Raw genomic sequence first — 19,120 nt, forward strand, 5'->3', positions numbered from 1 at the left:
TCCCTTCTTAGATGTCCTGTTCTTCCACAATTAAAACATTTGGCATTTTGGTGTCTTCTCTCACCATTAGCAATTGCTTCTCCTACCCAAGCTTCAGAACTATAGACAAATATTTCAACATTCATTGTATGCAAGATCCATTTATCTATGGACGCTGATCTAACCTTTAGAGGCCCAAGGATCTTCTTACATTCTAAGTTGGCATTTTCAAAATCCAATGATTCAATTAGTACACGTCTATCTTCAAGGTCTGTCACTCCTAATTGTACAGCCTTACTCAATCTTTATAAGAAGTCAGTAAAGTGTTCTTTCTGGCCCTGTTTAATCCTAATAGATGACTCAGTCCTCTTTTTTGGTTCATGAATCATGTCCCATGCATTTAAAGCTGCTGTACTATAGAGGGACAAGGTGGGTTTATCATAGTGAGCCTGTTCCTGAGGATCAGCGTAATGACCCTCACCAAGAATTTGATCTTGGAAAGTCTCAAATCTTTTTGCTTTCTCACATTGTTCTAAAATTTTTGCCTATTCCAAAGTAGCTGAGGTCCATTTTCTAAGACCACTGAGATTAATTGAAGCCAATTGTGTGGGATTGCATTAGTGCTTGTAGATCACATTTTTACCATTTTCCTGACAAATGATGAATGCAGCCCATAAAAAAATAAATAAATAAAAAATTAAAAAGAAAACAAAAAAAACTATTGCTTGGTTTACATTTTTTAGATCATTCATACATATTGGTTCTCATGCATATTCTTTGACTACCTTAGGGTACTTTGTGCCAGATGGTTTTTCTGAGAAAATTATCAAATATGCAGTTGAAACTCTGTGTAAGTTATCCAGGGGTCTGGCACATACTGAGGAGGCAAAATTCTGTTCTTGTACCTTCTGTCTCTGCTCATCAATTTCAAGAAATTCCTCAATCTTTTCTAACCTTTTTACTGCTGCCTTTTTTAAAGTCTGAATCTCCTGTCTAGTGTTTTATTTTAATATCCTCACTGAGGATTCCAACTTGTTCAGTAAAGATAATGTCTCATCCTTGGATATATCATAACTTTGCAACAGACTCCAACAGATTCAACAAACAAATTCTTTCAGATAATTTCCTCACCATAGTAGTGAATCATTTCTAATGAGATAATATTGAAAACAAAGCTAATTCTTAGAATCAAATAATAGAAGGGAAAATAGCAGAAGTCTTGCACAATAAATTCCATAATATAAGCAAAATGATTATTGAACTCCTGGATGTTATCAGTCATTTTTTGCAGTTTTTCAAATTACAATGAATTGGAGTAGCTGTAATAATCGTTATTGGCCAGGAGGTGTTGCAGTTGCAGCTACGTGGCCAAGAGATGCTAGCAGTAGTGACCAGCATGTGCTGCTTACGCAGGTACTGAAAAATATGCTTTTTTAAAAAACAAATTAAGAACAGTTATTAAGGTGATTAAACAACTCTAAAAGTTGGGGCCCAGGATAAATAAGAAACCCAACATTTTCCGTCAGTGTGAGTTGTAGACTGAGTGTACCATGATAATTGCAGACTGGAATCTGGGTCATAAACCAGGGAGCACTGAGCAGCAGGTTGATGCTTCTGAGGGCCAGCGAAAGCCCTGGGTAAGAGAGTCAGTACCCAATGTGCCACGTGCCTAGTGGACCAATCCCAAAAAGTGTGGACTGGTTCCCATATTCAGGCTCCAGATGACAGCAGAAGTCACAAAATAATCCCACACTAGTTCAGAATTATGAATAATAAAGGATTATTTATTTAGGAAAGTCTTACAGATCACTGTCCTAGATAACAGTCCTCTGTATGAACAGGGAACAATAAGAAAGATAGCAACTGGAAGCGAGAGTTAGAAGTAAGAGAGTGAGCACACACTTTACAGCTGCATTTATAGTATAAGAGAGCACACCCAAGTGGACTGGGATTTTAAAGGCTATTGACTGAAAGAGCAGAAAAAACTCCCACAGCACTGTTTCTTAAAGACTATTGGCTGAAGGAGCAGAAGGAGCTCCCACAGCATCTGACTGTTCACACTCTTTTCTGTTCTCTTTGCTTAACAGTTTCCCTACCTCTGCTCAGATAATTCTACTTTAACTAACATTTCCCAACCCAAATCTGTCATGGTCCATTCAAATGCCTGTCCTTCAGGAATTGGCTCACACTGACCTATACATTCCTTTCAGGAAGAAGGGGAACTTTTGTTGTCCCCACATTCTGGTTTATCTTCTATCTGTTTTGCGTTTTTCTCCATTACTTGTCCAGTTACTCAAAGGAATCCATGTTCCCACCACATCTGAATCATCCCCATTAACTACCATCACATTTGTGGATTAAATGAAAATATTTTTATAAGAACTTGTTTCTCAATATTCCATGGCAGAAATGATCCTTTTCTAAAGAAAGCAAGGACCCCTTCACAGATTTCTGAATGAGGACCCCGTAGAGTCAAAGAAGAAGAATGATGACTTGATGCAAAATTATTTGTCCTTGGAAGATAGATCTAGACAGTAACTTCCTAGCTAAATACTGTATGAGTTCTAACACAACCCATTCTGGTTTTTTTTTTCCTGAGTAGCCACAGTCATGTCTTTTTATCTTTCCTATTTCAGAGGTTTCTTTAACAGTTGTTGCTATAACCCTAAATATAAAACAGAGTTTAAACTTGGAGGTATTTGGCTTATTTATTTGGTATTAAAGTGGATTTTTCAGCTCTTCCCTGTCCTCAAATAGAGATAGAAGCTAAGATGGAAGACTCTAGTGCAGACATGATTCCTAACATGGTGACATGAAAGGCATGAGAATTATCAGTCATTCTCCCATTTACTAACAAGGCACAGAAGGACCTAAATATAGCTGTGCTTATTGAAATAACTTAAGAGAATTGGAATGTCTGAACATAATTTCTACAAGACAGAAATTGTATTTCTTTTCACCTGGCCTCCATTCAAACACTTAAAATTCTGTTGAGCACTCCTATTCAGTGAGCCACTTGATGATAGAAAATACAACTTCACACTTGGGTAATGGAATTATGTGAAGTACTGGCTTGATATTCCCCTATGAGAAATTCTTGCTTCCTGTGCATTGTTGAGTATTTCGTTTCATATTGAGATAAAACTTTCATTTCACGACTTCTTTGCTAGTCTCTAAGAAACCCAGGTAGTGTAAATGAGCTCTCGTACATATTCATTTAAGTGAAGAAAAGGCATTAATGAAATCCTTCCTTCTATTAAAACAGAGACCAACAATAGTATATTCCTTCTCCACAGGGAGTAGAACTGAATTTAAAGGAGCAGTGAGCTGTTTGGCAGATAAGAGACTCTGGAGAATAATTAAATTCCTATAAACTTTCCTCAAAAAAAAAATTCTCCCCAACTTGTAAGAAATGTAGAATGAAATATTTTCACAAATTTAGACTAATTAGATTATGTCTTGGTGTTTGCCAATGTTACAATAACAATTTTTATGAGTACTGATTGTTGTCTTTGCACTAGAACATACTGTCTATTAGTTTGAGGGTTTGAAATTTAAATTAAAATTTTGTTTTTGCTTTTTTCTACTAATTAGGCTTATTGAGCTTCTCCTTTACATACTGATGTCTATCATAATCATTCATTTTTATGTTTGATAACAATCCAATACATTTGTAATATAACACTGTTCACCCTGATTCCTCTGCTAAGATGAAAATATGGAAACACTTTTATACCCTATATTTATCCATAATCTTGTGTAGAATGTTCTTGATATTTGATGATGTTCTCCTCTGCAGGTACTTCTTAAAGAATGATGTGGTTATATACCAAAAATAGGTTAAAAATGTCATGTTAAAAGTCCATACAATGTCTGGGCATAATATTGTACCCTTTTAGTCTCAGCATTCAGGAGACAGGCAGGTGACTCTCTGTGAACTCTAAGTTTAAGGTCAGCTTGGTCCACATAGTGAATCTGCTAGACATCTAAGGCTACAGAGTGAAACCTCATCTCAAGAACACCAAATAATAACAATAATAATAATAATAATAATAATAATAATACTAGTGTGAAAATAAAGCACACTGCATAGGATAAGACGTTGTACTCATCAGTATATAGTTAATTAGGAGGTACTGTTAATTGCTTGTGGTCAGTAACCTCAGAGTATGATCCAACATACTGCTAGATTTGTTAAAGATCAGTCTTCAGAAATCATGTATTAGGTCTATCAAAAACAAATTGGTTTGCAGCGTCATAAATTATCAACTCATAAATTGAGCCACAGTGATGCTGAGGGATTTCCATACAGAAAGAGGAACAAAACGCAAAACACTGCCCATGTTTCTATTAATATCGCAATTCAAGTAAACAGACTAATGAGACTGGGAGTCTAAGTAGAATTTTTGAAGTTTCTATGATTTGTCTTTCCCTACCAGGTCTTAAGTTATACCTCATTAAATACGGTTTATGTTATGGAGCCTTGAAAGTGGCCGTAGCTATTCTGCTGTTGGTGGCTGGTTCAGTGTGTTTACATATGTCCATACAGGCATGTGGCGTATGCATAAAAGCATGTACATATGTTTATGTGCAAGCACGTGGAGTCCAGAGATAGAATTCCAGTTGCTTCTTCAATTTCTTCTGCACCATATTTTTGAACCAGGAGCTCATTAATTCAGTTAGCCTGTCTGGCCAGTAGGCTCAAGTGATCCCCCTGTCTCTGTCTTCCCAGTACTGGGCTTACAAGTGTGCACAGTCACACCCAGCTTTTTACACTGGAGCTGAGTATACAAACCAAGGTCTTTCTGCTTACACAGAAAGCACCTTGCTGACTGTGCCATCTTCCTAGTCCCTTTTGGTTTAAGTTATGTCCCCTTGCTTTGAATAGAACATATTACAAATACTACAATGCATGAGCTTCTATTTACTAGGTTGAAATAGTTGAGATAGTAACTTTCTATAGACAGAAGGTTTATTTTGCTTACGGCTCTAGAGGTTTACAGTTCAAATGGCACACAGCAAGCTGAGAGATGGCTGCTCTGCTGTGTTACCTCCACGCAAGGAGGGAGGGTCAGAGAAAAGCAGAGACAGCAAGGACAGGCTCAGGTCTCATGGCACCCTTTGAGGTGAAGACCCTCAGTAACCTAACTGAAGGTCTCTCATTAGACCTCACCCCTCAAAGGCCCACTGCACTTTTAACACATGGATTCTTAGAAGACAATACTCACACTCAAATCACAGCATTCGGTATATTATCAAGCACTTCTAGCAACATTTTAAAAATTATTATGTGTTGCCCCTGGGGCTTATTTTTCTATCATCAATCTAGAAGACTCGCAGATTTGGAGTGAAGAAGTCTATCTATTTTATTGAAGTCAGGATTATGTTTTCGGTAGGAAAATGTAGTTGGATCACTTACCCTTCTGGCTAGATTGCTTGCCCCACAATTCAGTTTTCTCTGTGGGAATGCTCTTTCCTTTAGGGCATCATTACTCGAGTCAATCTCCAATCACTCAGGAACTCAGGAGGATGCCACCCTCCTTTTTTGGAATGGAGGAGGGTAGAACTTCAAACACTTCCTTCTCCAGCATGTTTTAAACTTGTTGTTTCACTTTTATTATGTGATCAAATACCCCAAAAGACTGAAAACTGACAGGAAAGAGCTCCTGCTTTTATTGTGTACCATAATATCAGACATAGAACAAGTAACTGATCAATATTCTTAGGGAAAATGAATGAATGCACACATGAAATCACTAATAATCCAAGTTTCCAGTGTGCAATGAAAGGGATGTATATTTAAAGAAAAAAGATGAAGGAGAAACTTTTCCATCCTCCAGAGAAGATTTTGACTTCTAAAGGAGTCAGAAATCCTTACAGTTGAAACAGAAGCAGCCTTTTGAAATTGATCATTTTTAGAATACTAGTCTAGGCTGTGAATCTAAAAAAACAAGCTTTATATTCACCAAACCCAAGGTGTGTAGGGCACGATCCAGAAACCTGGAAGAAAATCTGCCACTGAGGCATTAAAAAATCAAGGTATAATGGGACTTTCAGTTGGGATCTACTTGTTAGGAATTTGAAGTTTGAGAGTCCTTGATCCTTCCTATATCAGGTTACTTTGTAACTCAATTGGTTCCTTAACTCAAGAGAATCAGATCTTCTTTTATAAATTTCAATTTTTATTTTTGTTGTAGTTCAAGTATTATATGAACTAAAATATATGAAATAAAGACATTAATTAAATTAAGATGGCAGTGGTCAAGTTTGCTTGCTGCCAAGTGAATCACCCTTAACTTAATTCTTATAAAGCACACATAATTAATTTGAGAGCCTGAGGGCACTTGCACAGAAAGGATAATGGGTTGAAACTTTAAATGATCTAAAGTTCTTTAGCTGACGTTTCTCTGCTCTATTGGCTTATGTTAACACCTTAGTGATTAATCCGGCAATGATTGAAGCTGTTTCTATCCTGGGATACCAAAGTGACTTCATGAACCAATTCAATTTTGGGTTATTTTAAATTCTCACTCATCACAAACTTGATTGAACTGACTGTACCATAACCGACTTTTTGAAACTACAGAAAATACTATATTGGTCCCTGCTTGATCCATTGGACATCGTACATAAAACTTATCTCTATGATATTTTCAAAGCTTTAACAAGGAGGTGCAGAAAGCATACACAAGCAACTACAAAGAGCTAATGTTCAAAATACCTGCATGTGCAACTCTAAGATATGACTTATAGATGGGTAGAGGCTATGGGCCTATAATTCTAACATGTACAAAACTAAGGTAGACGCCTAGAGAGCTCAAAGCCAACCTGAGCTAGAGAGTGAGAGTCTACCTCTAAAAAGCAAACAAAAAAATCCAGACGTTACTTTATAAATTACAGAACATCCCCTCTAGAGGTGTCGCAATGCCATCTTGAAAATTTATAATTATCAGGAAATACTGACCTAATGTTAAGGGGAAAAGCCAGCCACAAAACCATATAAAAATGCTAAGCCATTCAGGAGAAGTAGCCACTCTGCCAGTGTGGCCACTCGCTCAGTCAAGGCCTTGGTTTTTCTGTCTGTCTGTTTGTTTGTTTTTAACCTTAACTCAGCTGTAGACTTACTGGGTCTGGTAGAATTCTATCTCACAAGTGTCATAAACACAATGTGCAAACATGGTAGCCACAGAGGGCATTTCTCCTTGGTGTGCATGCATGCTTCATTCTCCCATCACACTTTACTTACAACTGTCAAGTTTAAAGATGCCACCATAAGTAACTTCAAAACCACAACAGCATAGGAAATCAAAACCACAACCCCTCTGTGGATTCAGGGATGGCATATCTATGACACACTCCTAACATACTGTTTTGTGTTTGAATGAATTACTTTCCAGTCCCAGGGCACTCTAATACATGCTTATTATCAGAAGCAGAAATAAAGATTATCAGGCAGAGAAGGACTTGTGAACACTGAATGTGTCGAAAAAGGAGATTAGAATAAATCTATTCAATAAGGAAGTCAAGCTCAATCTGATATATACATGATATTACATAGCTAAGTCACTACTTCATAGACTAGCAAGAAAGCCTACAGTGAAAGACAGTGAGGCATCAAGAAGGGAAGCCTGCCTTCTGGTTATTTCAGATGCCGTTTTCAAGATTGACTGAAACGCTAATTGGAGAGTCATCAAGTGAGAAGGTGCAGTGCCACAAATATCAATGGTCTGTGTTCTTTCTGGTTGACAAAAACGAACAATTCCAGGAATCATGTTGAATGCTGTAATCTGATAATTAAGGAAGAGCTCGGTGAAGCAAAGGAAAAAACAGGAAAATTAAATTTAGAACAAACCGATGAAGAGTCAGGCACCAGCTGACACAAAATCATGCGTTTAAGATGTTCTAAAAGAGAAGCTGACAATGTTCTTCATAAATAAGGTTAACAGCATCCAAACAGAGAAGCCTTACCGTAAAATAGTACCAGGCTGTCAGAACAATGCGTTTCTGGACCAAGCAATTAATACTGCTTCTGTTCCCTGCCTAGCTCAAAAGCAAATGAGGTCAGCTTCAAAATATGATCAAATGAAGTGCACTTCAACTGAGCTGTTTAGGTACAATCTGTGTCCATCCACATACTTAAAGTGACTTTCACATCAGCATGGCAGGAAAGTCAGATTGACCAGAGGTCTTTATATTTATTTTCATTGTTTTTTCAGAAAGATTTAGTCTCAATTTTATGTCAATTTGACTTGATTACAAGTGCCTCAATCCTACCCCGAGAACTGCAGTCCTGACAAAATAATAATTTGTATTCTTTTATTCTTTCTCCTGAGCTGGAGTCAGCAATTCATGACTTTCAGTGAGGCTCAGTTTCATACACACACACACACACACACACACACATACGCACGCGCACGCGCGTGTGTGTATATATATATACGTATACACATATGTATATACTGTGTGTATGTATGTATGAATATGCCAAGTACCACCTGCCACTGTCCAAATGTTGCCTTCAGGCATTCAAATTGGACACTTCCTCATATCTGTTATTGTATTTCTACTGCAAGGATCATCAGATTAGCTCTGGATTAAGTTGGACCATAATATAAGTTCTCCCTTATATTATGCCCTGGACTACCTATTTTCATTGATAAGACCATTCATTGTATACCAACTTACATGTCTACTTATATGTATACCAACTTATATGTCTAGTCTTATGATACTAGCAAATATTATCTGTGCCTAATACTAGCTATTTCTCTCACCAATGATTGGAAGTTCGAGATGTCCATAGTCCCAGATGATATGAAATGCCAAATTATCCTTGAAGTTACTCAAGCATAGGACCTACTCATCTGTCTCTTGCCTTGGTCTCTAGCCTCAATCCTTAACTTCAAGTGAGAAACACTTTCTTTAACAAAGGCATTGATGTTGTCAACTCTGGTGTCTACTACAAGTAAGAGAGAGAGAAGGGAGTATATACACATTAAAAATTCAGAAGGACTAAGCTATATCTTTACTTCAAAATTGCCCCAATCCCCATGCTAAATGATTGCAGTATTACTCTTGTATTTCAAATCAGCTCAGCATAAATCCTTTGAGCATTAGCAAAGGGAGATGCGGTGAGTGACTCTACCTATAGCAAATATAGATAAGGTGTAGCCCTTGTGGAGATAATAGTCCAGTTAAAAGGAAATAACACACACTGCACTGCATTTTCATTTCTTTTATGTGAGTTCAAACTACAGGAAAAAAATCATGACACACTTTAAGGATACAGTCTAAATATCATTTTCTTGGAGTTAATCATTCCAAGAGGCAATATATCCATTATTACAGCTCTCCGGACCTTGCCTCTCCTCTGAGCTGTATGGTAGAAGGTGATAAGTGTGTTTGGAAATTTTGGAACAAGATAAGAGGAATTGGAAAAATGTTCATTAATGCATTCATTCATGCATTTAACATTTATAAATCAACAACTGTCTGACAAGCACTATGCAAAACACTATGCAGAATCAGTAGATTTGAAGGGGCAGCTAATGACTCCCAAAGAACTCATAAGACAACCTGTTCTATAACGTTGGGCTACCAAGTTGGAGTTTTCATCATTTAAAGTTTAGTGACTGAACATTTAACCCTTCATCTTTAATTCATATTTGACTGTACCACAAATTTAATTGTACATCTACAGACGCATCTTATACCTCAATCCCCTGCATGGACTACATGACTGACGCTCCTTTTGTGCCTGCTCAGCTTCATTTTTCAGTAACATTAAAAAGAGAAAGTGAAAACATTAATAGTTGAGTGCTCTGTTTCCCAGAGTGAAGTCCTTCCTCCCTAAACCAGAAGCAACTATTGGTGCACTCAGGAAAACACAGTAAAGCAGTTCCTGAATCTTTGGGGCTGGGTACTAAAAGTCTGCCTTTTAAAGCACACAGGGAAACTGAGATCTATCTCTGTAGCTTGTTTGCCTTTGTTTCATATATATATATAGATTTAGGTCTTTTGCCTTTTAAAGTAACGGGGTCTGCTTTATGGATACATTTCCTTTCAGAATATAAGTGAACAACTTTTTAGGGATGGGAGACAACTCCACAATGTGACTGTGAGGTCCCATAGATTTGATACCTTATTTCCTTTCCAAGGCCAGCTCTGTTGTTGCCTATTCTTTCTAGTTTCCAACCACACTCTAGCATCTACTTTCATGATTGCATGAAATCTCCCTCAACTGTTTACAGTACAGTGTGCCATTCCTAACACAGGGAAGGCTCATTCCTTATACTAGCCTAGTTATCTACTTTTAAACTTTATATTTTATCATTTTTAATTATAGAAACTTCATACAAAAATATTTCAAATAAATAAATTCTCCATATTTTACCTCTTTATGGAATAGAATTTCTCTAGTCACCAAATATTAGCTACGTCCCACATATTGATCTTTTGTAGAGCCCAGATAGCCTTCCATAGAAGAGCGTGTATATAACTATACATTGCATGCATTTTGTTGGATGCTTGGTTCACTACTTTGTATTTAATTTACCACTGTATATTCTCTCCTACTTCTGTTTCCAACACATGCAGCTACCTAATAATCTGCATACAGTAAATGATATATAAAGTATGTTACAGGATAATATATAATAAGTAGTAGTCAAGCCATGAAATACTTGGAAATCAAAAGTTTCAGTATTCATTATTGTGATCAGGAAAGATTTAATAGATGAGACGGAGCTTTAACTGGGTCTGAGATACTAATTAAAATTGGTCAAAAAGTGTGGGGGCAAAAAGACAGTACTCATAGACAGAAGTTCAGAGGCCAGAAGCACAGTATCCTAGTTAAATTATCCCAAGATTTATTCCAATTCAGCACATTTTGTTTCTAGATAAATTTAGTAAAGATTTTTTTTAATTTTGATTGATTGTCTTGACCCTGGAGAAATGGTCTAGAGAAAAGTAATATTTAAAATCCCCCCCATGGTTTTATTGATCCCATCACCCAACACTAAAAATAACAATACACTGGAATTCAAAGTATAAAAAGAGGTTAAAAGAGAGTCAAACTGTGGTCAGCTATTTAGACAGACATTATGAAATTTGGCAGAGGTGTTATAAATATTTGAAAAGGCCACAACTAATCTATCAGAGAATTAAATCAGAAGTGCAGAGACTGACTCCTCTCCGATAAAGTGAGGTTATAGGTACAACCTCCCATGAACTTTAAATGCTAGGGTACCCAGCCCACCTTAATTTCTGTTTAAATTGTTTTCTATTGGAAATGTAAAGAAAAATTTCTACAAATCCATGGTCACTTAAATTTCCAGTCTACTAAACCATCTGAATATAAGAAGATGAAAAAGTGAAATGGTTGATCTTTTTCTTGTCTGTTTCAAACTTGCTTTGTAAATGGATGTAGCATTCATGTCATGTTCAGATATTAAAAGAAGTGTCTTGAGTTATCACCTTGTGTTCTTGTGCAAGTATGTACATAAGTTTTTAACTAGGGTACTGTTCAATTATACAAGAAGAATTAAGACTGCTCACAAGAGATTTAACTATACTGAAGTAAATATCTTGGTTAGGATTTCTGTTGATGCAATGAAACACCTTGAGAAAAAAATCAAGTTAGGGAGGAAAGGGTTTGTTTGGTGTATGCATCCATATCGCTGTTCATCAACAAAGGACGTCAGCACAGGAGCTCCAACAGGGCAGGAACCTGGAGGCTCCTGAGGTCATGGATGTGTGGTACTTACTCGCTTGCTCTTTATAGGTTGATTGGCCTTCTTTCTCACAGAAACCAAGACCACCAATCCAGGGATAATACAGCTACAGGCTGGGACTGACACATGAGTCACTAAGTAAGAAGATTGTTTTACAGCCAAATCTTATGGAGGCATTTTTTTGGTTTTTGTTTTTGTTTTTCTGTTGGAGTTGGCTCCTCTCAGATGACTATAGATTGTATCAAGTTGACATAAAACTAGCCAAAACACATCTTGTCCTTCTCCGTAACAAATAAAAATTTATAAAAACACAGTAATATGTGAAATAACTGAACTGTACACCAACTTTCTTGAAAGACGGAAATCAGGTGAGGCCAGCTATTCAATACCCTTAGTCTTTTAAGCTGAAAGAACATTGCGGACTGCAGTTCCATGAAAGAAACCAACACAAATGGAAATTTCACTGAGCCCACATGCATAGCTCAAGGATAAGATTGCTGAGGTAATCACAATCTATTGAAATGTTGGAAGAAAGAACTGCAGAAATATTCAAAGGATTTTTTTTCCCAAAGTCTGTTTTTAAATACTAAGCCATCATACATAGCATGACATTACACAGAGCAAGCAAAAAGCAGTGGAAAGCTATAAAGTGAACCAGACCACAGATTGGATTGGAAGGCATTCAAACACCCATCAGCCGAAGTGGAAAGCTGTGAGCAATCAGAGCAGATTGTAGAGACTCCATAACATTTGCACCTTAGAAGTCAGGCTCAACCAGGCAGGATGGAGATACTGGAGAGAGGGGGGAAAGTGCATGACATCAGTGCAGTAAAGGTGAGGAGATGCTGAGAAGTAACAATCAGTCTGATGACGTAGCAAGAGACAACATTCAAACAGAAGCACAAATAGGAATTGACTAAAAAGAAACTGAGCAAAGCTACCATAATCTATGGGACCATTTAAAGCCTAATGTAAAATTTAAATGAAAAGATTTCTCATATTTGATGTAAACTCTTGTCGCCAAGAAATTCAAGTGATTCAAAAGCCAAGGGAGAATGAATTATGAATCGGGTCACACCAAGACATGCCATCATCCAAAAGAGAAAAACTCAACAAGTAATTACAAAGAAATGGGAATATTTAATTAATAAGTGAGCCAATGAACTGAACAAAAAGTTTCTAAATTAAGAAATACAAATAGCCAGTAATTATTTTTAAAATGAATTCAACATCTCTAGCCATCAGAGAAGTTCAAATTAAAATTACATAAATTATTTTGGTATTCTTTTTCATCCCAGTCAGGAAACCAATGACACCATATGCTAAAGTCAACTTCGTCTGGGCAGTATCCTACATAATCAGGCAGATATTATTCAGGCAGAAATAAAAATAAGATATAGAAGAAAATGGGTGGAGCATATTAAGTAAGGATATTCAGGCTCAGAAAGAAAGACACTATGTTCTCTTCCAACCTCTAACTGCTAAATATGTGTTTCTAAGTAAAACTAAATTTGAATAACAGAATTTGAATAAGGAATTTAGAAAAGAGTCCATGATACTTGAAAAAATTAAGTAGCTGTAAAGGATAGGATGTGGAAAACCAAAAGAATAAAGCAGAAGGAGGAATACTATGAATGAAAAGTTGATCTGGGAAATGTGGTGTGGTAGGAGACCACCTGTTTGTCCTGACTGCTCAGCCCTGAAATAACCACACATAAAGTATATTAACTGAATCACTGCTTGGCCTATTAGCTCTAGCTTCTAATTGGCTATCTCTTACATCTCAGTTCAACCCATCTCTATTAATCTCTGCATCGCCACGTGGCTGTGGCTTACCTGGTAATATTCCGGTGTCTGTCTGTGGTGGGGCAACATGGCTTTCTCTGACTCTGCCTTCTTTCTCCCAGAATTCAATTTAGTTTTCCCCACCTACCTATATTCTGCCCTGCACAGGCCTTGCTTAACCAATGGTATTCACAGCATACAGAGGGGAATCCCACATTAATGGGGAACAGGGAGATAAGGCAGAAACAAGGAGAAATTAGTCAACATGTCATATATATGACAATGTTTAAAGTAGTGTTACATTGTAAGCTAATTTTAAGAACAGAAATAAAATATTGCAATGCTTTGAAAAGGTATGTTATACGCATACACAAGCAAAGAAAAGGATGACTAGTGACTTCATAAAAATGACTGGAAGTTAGGAAAAGAAGTGAAACAAACAAAAATTATAGAGATTTCTTTACTAAAAAAGGAGAGGAAGTCATTTTCAGACAAATAAAAAGATGGTGTGTGTTATCAGTCACTGTGCACTACCAAGGAGAGGTAAAGAAAACGCTCCAGATGAACAATCGTTCCCCAGGGAATCTGCTCTGGATACAGCATGGGATGCCGCAGAAATGTCAGCTATGCACGCGGATAAATTATACAGTATACACAGCTGAAAACTCAGAGTGTAAATGATAAGTGAGGCAGGATTTAAAGTCAGGGGAACTTAAGGGAGCAAAGGAAAAGAGGTTCTCAAACTGGAATCTAGCCAAAGCCTCTTGCCAGTGGAGAAGCAAGAATCAGCACAATTGATTTGCTGTAAAAATTGTGGACGTAGAAATATTACTTTTCGTTGTCTGTGCTAAAATAGGAAGGAGCCAAATTTAACGTCAGAATATAAGTGACCTTCGGTGTGGCCTCATTCCTTTCCTCAGATATTTTTATGAAATCTCAAACAAGTTATTATTAACAGTAAATATATTCTACATTCTTACATCTCTGTGATCTATACTTTGACCTTAACCAAATCTATCTTGTGCCCCTCAAGAAGCTCCCTATGATTTCACTTAGGCTCCTCAGTAATCTGTCAAAGATAATAGTTTAAAATCTACCGAAGTCATGTAGGGGACTCTAATGACAACTGAAGTCTTTCAACTGTTAGAGAAACCTAGACACATTGTCAAATATGTCTTGATTTATTACTGAGAACATCTTTCCTTTTTATAATTCCCATGCTTAAGAGCATTATTAAAAATGTCTTTTAATAAATCCCAGCATTGATATATACTGGCTCACCGTGACATTCTCTCAAATCACTAAAGAAGACATAAATATGTCCACAATATTTTAATGAAATCTCTAACATTTACGGAGCAGTAAATAGCATCTTAAAACTTTTTCTTACATTTATTGATTAATTGTTGTGGGGAGGGGTGTGTTGGTACCATACACATAGCACATCTGAAGATCACAGGACAACTTGCAGAAATCAATTTTCTGTTTCACTCATGTGGGACCCAGGGATCTAACTCAGGTTGTCAGAATTGATGGCCACCACGTTTACTCACTGAGCCATCTAACCATCCGAGAAATAATTATTTGAAAAGCATATAAAAAATTAAATAACTTCATCAACTGTCAATCAGTATGTCAAAGGTGATTTGACCTAATTGATACTCATGGAACATCTCTGTCCAGTGTATTTCAAGAGCATCTGACATTAAGTAATCCTGGTTAAGCCAGCTTCTGGACCATCAAGAAGCCTCAATAATTATAAAAAGATTTAACTCCCACAAAGTAGGTCCTCAAATTGGTATAATCAATTCAAAATTTTTTTAGCGTTCCTTGGGATATCATCAAATCTTTACTAAATTGACAGCACAATCGTAAATAATTCATCATCAAGGAGAAGTCACAGAGGGCATTACAAAATATTTTGAACAAATATTAAGGAAGATGTTGCTTTATATATACAACATGCAAATAAATGTTTAGACAGAAAACTAATTAAATATAAAAAATATAAATTATCTAAGATCAATTAGTGAAGCTTTAATCCTTAGTTTTTAAAGCTACTAAATTTATTCATGTGTGTGATAGTTTCTCTCTCTCTCTCTCTCTGTCCCTCTGTCTCTGTCTCTGTCTCTGTCTCTCTCTCTCTCTCTCTGTGTGTGTGTGTGTGTGTGTGTGTGTGTGTGTGTGTGTGTGTGTGTGTGTGTGTGAGAGAGAGAGAGAGAGAGAGAGAGAGAGTAAAAGGAGCGGCAGGCCATATTCCCGCCGCCTAGCTCCCAGCTAGTATACATCCGAAATAATTACACGGAAACTGTATTCTTTTAAACACTGCTTGACCCATTGTCTCCAGCCCCTTATTGGCTCACTCTCACATATTAATTAACCTATTTCTAATAATCTGTGTAGCACCACAAGGTTGTGGCTTACCGGGAAGATCCTAAATTATGCCAATCTTGGGTCAGAGAGCCATGGCATCTGCCTCATTGCCTTCTTTCCAGCATTCTGTTCTGTCTACTCCACCCAAAGGGCTGGCCTATCAAAAAGGGCAAGGCAGTCTCTTTATTAACCAATGAAAGTCACACATAGGCAGATGACCTTCCTCCATCATATGAGCACATGTGCTGGGGTGCACATGTGGAGGTCAGATGATAACTTCTAGGAGTAGCTCCTCTCGTTCCACCTGTGAGTCTGGGTGTTGAGCTCAGGTTGTCATATTTGGCAGATAGATAGATAGATAGATAGATAGATAGATAGATAGATAGATAGATATACATATATATACATATATATATGTGTGTGTGTGTATGTGTATATATATATATATATATATATATATATATATTATATCATCTTTACCTGCTAAACCATCTTGCTTGCTCCAGTTGCTCCAGGCTTTAATCCTTACAAATTTCCAAAAGAACAAAATAAGTAAACACAAAGGAAAGAAATTTTAAAAAATCAAGGAATGTTAGTGAAATTAAAACCAATTCGTTTTTAAAAACATTTAAATGAGTAAATCCCTATTTAGATTCATCCATGAGAAGGATTAAGAACTCAACTGATGCATATCTGGAATAAAACACATCATTTGTGTTCCTATAAACACCACAAATATGTCAAAGAAACATTTTTAGCAGTTTTATGCCTACGTCACACACATGTTATATGAAGAGCACAATTATTAAAATTGAAACCAATCTATATAGCTGGTAAAAAGTGAAATGTATTTATTTAAAGAAGGAAAATAGAATTGAAACTTTCCCTTTTTTGAGGCCACAGTAATTTCATGTACAGGCTACAAACTGGGGAAAAGAAGTCCTACACAAGGGGGTTTTAAACAAATGACAATAGCAAGTTCTTCTAAAACCATCAGCTTCAAAGATGCCTGCAAAACAAAGTCAGAACAGATCATCACAGAGAGAGAAAGCCATGAACTACTTTGTACTTGTACTTTCTCATTTTATTATTAATTATAAAAACATAACTTAGGCTTGTTTTCAACTAATTCTTATAACTTAATTAATCCATATTTTTAATCCATGTTCTGCCATGTGACTTGTTACCACCTCCTACTCTTCCCATGCCCTGCTCTTCCTCTGTCCATGTCTTGCTGACAACACCATCTTTCTTCTTTCCATAGTCTTCTCTGCCCCAGAAGTCTCACCTAACCTCTTCTTGCATAGTTATTGGCCACACAGCTCTTTATTTAACCAGTCAGAAGAAACCCTGCCAAAGGCAGAAACATCTTCACCGTGCAAATAAGCATTCTGCAACACTACTTGCTATGTTTTGTGTGCACAAATGCAAATAGCCTCAAAAAATACCAAATCAAAGAAAAAAAATGTAAAAAAAATTTGCACATTTTGGTCATGTGGCACTGTTTCAGGACTCTAAGAGACTATAAAGATTAAAAAAATTTTAGCAGAATAAAAAGAGGAAGTGTAATCATCCTAACAGATGCAGATGTGCATGTCCATGAGAAATATCATAATATTTATTTCAATAATTTTCTTGACAATCTAAGAATGAAAGCAAATTCTTCAAAAGCAGAGGACAAATTAGAAGGCCACAAGTAACATCCAAACTATTTGAGAAAGGTCGTGTTCCCCAGATGTGAGAAAGGTCAAGAAAGCTTGCTCTCTCTATTTCCAATCAGTGCTTTTCTAGGAGGTCTAGTTATTATAACTAAGCGAAACAATAAAAATAAATCAAAAGCACAAACAGAAAGGAAGAGATGTTGGTCCTTAGGGGGAGGGGCTTAAGATTGGGTCTCTATATATAGTCCTGGCTGACCTTGAATACACAGAGGTCTGCTTGCCTTTGTATAGTGAATGAGTTGTAGCTGGAGACTGTGGTTTGGTTTCCGAGCCATCCAGACCCAAATAATCACACAGAAACTGTATTAATTATAACAGTTTGTCCTGTTAGCTCAGGCTTCTTATTAACTAATACTTACATCTTAAATTACCATTTCTATTAATCTGTGTATTGCCATGGGCCTGTGGCTTACCAGAAAGAATATGGGTCTTTCTCCTTTGGCAATACATGGCATCTCCTCGACTCTGAATTCTCTCTCTCTCTCTCTCTCTCTCTCTCTCTCTCTCTCTCTCTCTCTCTCTCCATATATGTGTATATATTTGGATTTCCCACCTGGATTTGTTCTGCTAAGGAATTGGCCAAAACAGTTTCTTTCATTAACCAATAAACGCAACACATATACTGAAGGACATCTCACATCAGTGAGTGCTGGGATTAAAGGTGTGCACCAACAGGCCTGACTAAAGTTAAAGTCTTAAAGCAGAATTGTATAAGAAATATAGAAAGCTTCAACTCCTGTACTAGTCCTGAATAAATCTACTGAGATCTCAAACTGCACTGGAATAAAATACAATAAGCAGTTGTATTTCCACAGACTGGGAAAATTTTAATACTATTTCAAATAGCTTTTATAATATAAAATATTTAATATCTTTAATTTTATAATATACAAATAATTTTAAAATATCCATAAACGAGACATTGAAATGTCATTGAGAGTTTTAAAGAAGACCCAAGAATGTCATACTAACTTATTGGGTCAGGATTTTTGTTGTTGTTGCTGTTTGTGTTTGAGACAGGATTTCTTCTTTAGCATTGACTGTTCTGGAACTAGCTCTGTAGACCAGGAAAGCCTCGAACTCACAGAAATATATGTGCCACTTCCTCCTAAGTGCTGGGATTAAATGTATGAGCCACCACCACTAGTTTGAATCAGGATTATTTAGGTGCAATATTGCTAAGTTGTCAACTCATGTCCTGTACAACAGCTAATTAACAGGCATCTATTCTGGTTACCCTGTGAAATATCCCCATAGATTCATGTTTTAGAGCACTTAATCAGCAACTGGGGTCATTGTTTCGCGAGGTTGAGGAAGCATTTTTTTAAGCGGTGAGGCCCAGCTGTTAGAAGTGTGTACTAGGGAGAGGTTATGAGTCATAGCTTGGGAGTTGGTCCTAGCCTTCTCTACTACAGGTGAGAGCACCTTCAGCTAAGCAACAGCCCTAGATACCATGCCTCCCCTGTGACCTAAAATAATTCCTTCCCTTAGGCTGCTTCTTCTCGGATGTGGTAGTTAGAATAAAACTGG

The sequence above is a fragment of the Myodes glareolus genome, chromosome 11 (genome assembly GCF_982192425.1).
Source record: "Myodes glareolus chromosome 11, mMyoGla1.1, whole genome shotgun sequence".
NCBI lineage: Eukaryota > Metazoa > Chordata > Mammalia > Rodentia > Cricetidae > Myodes > Myodes glareolus.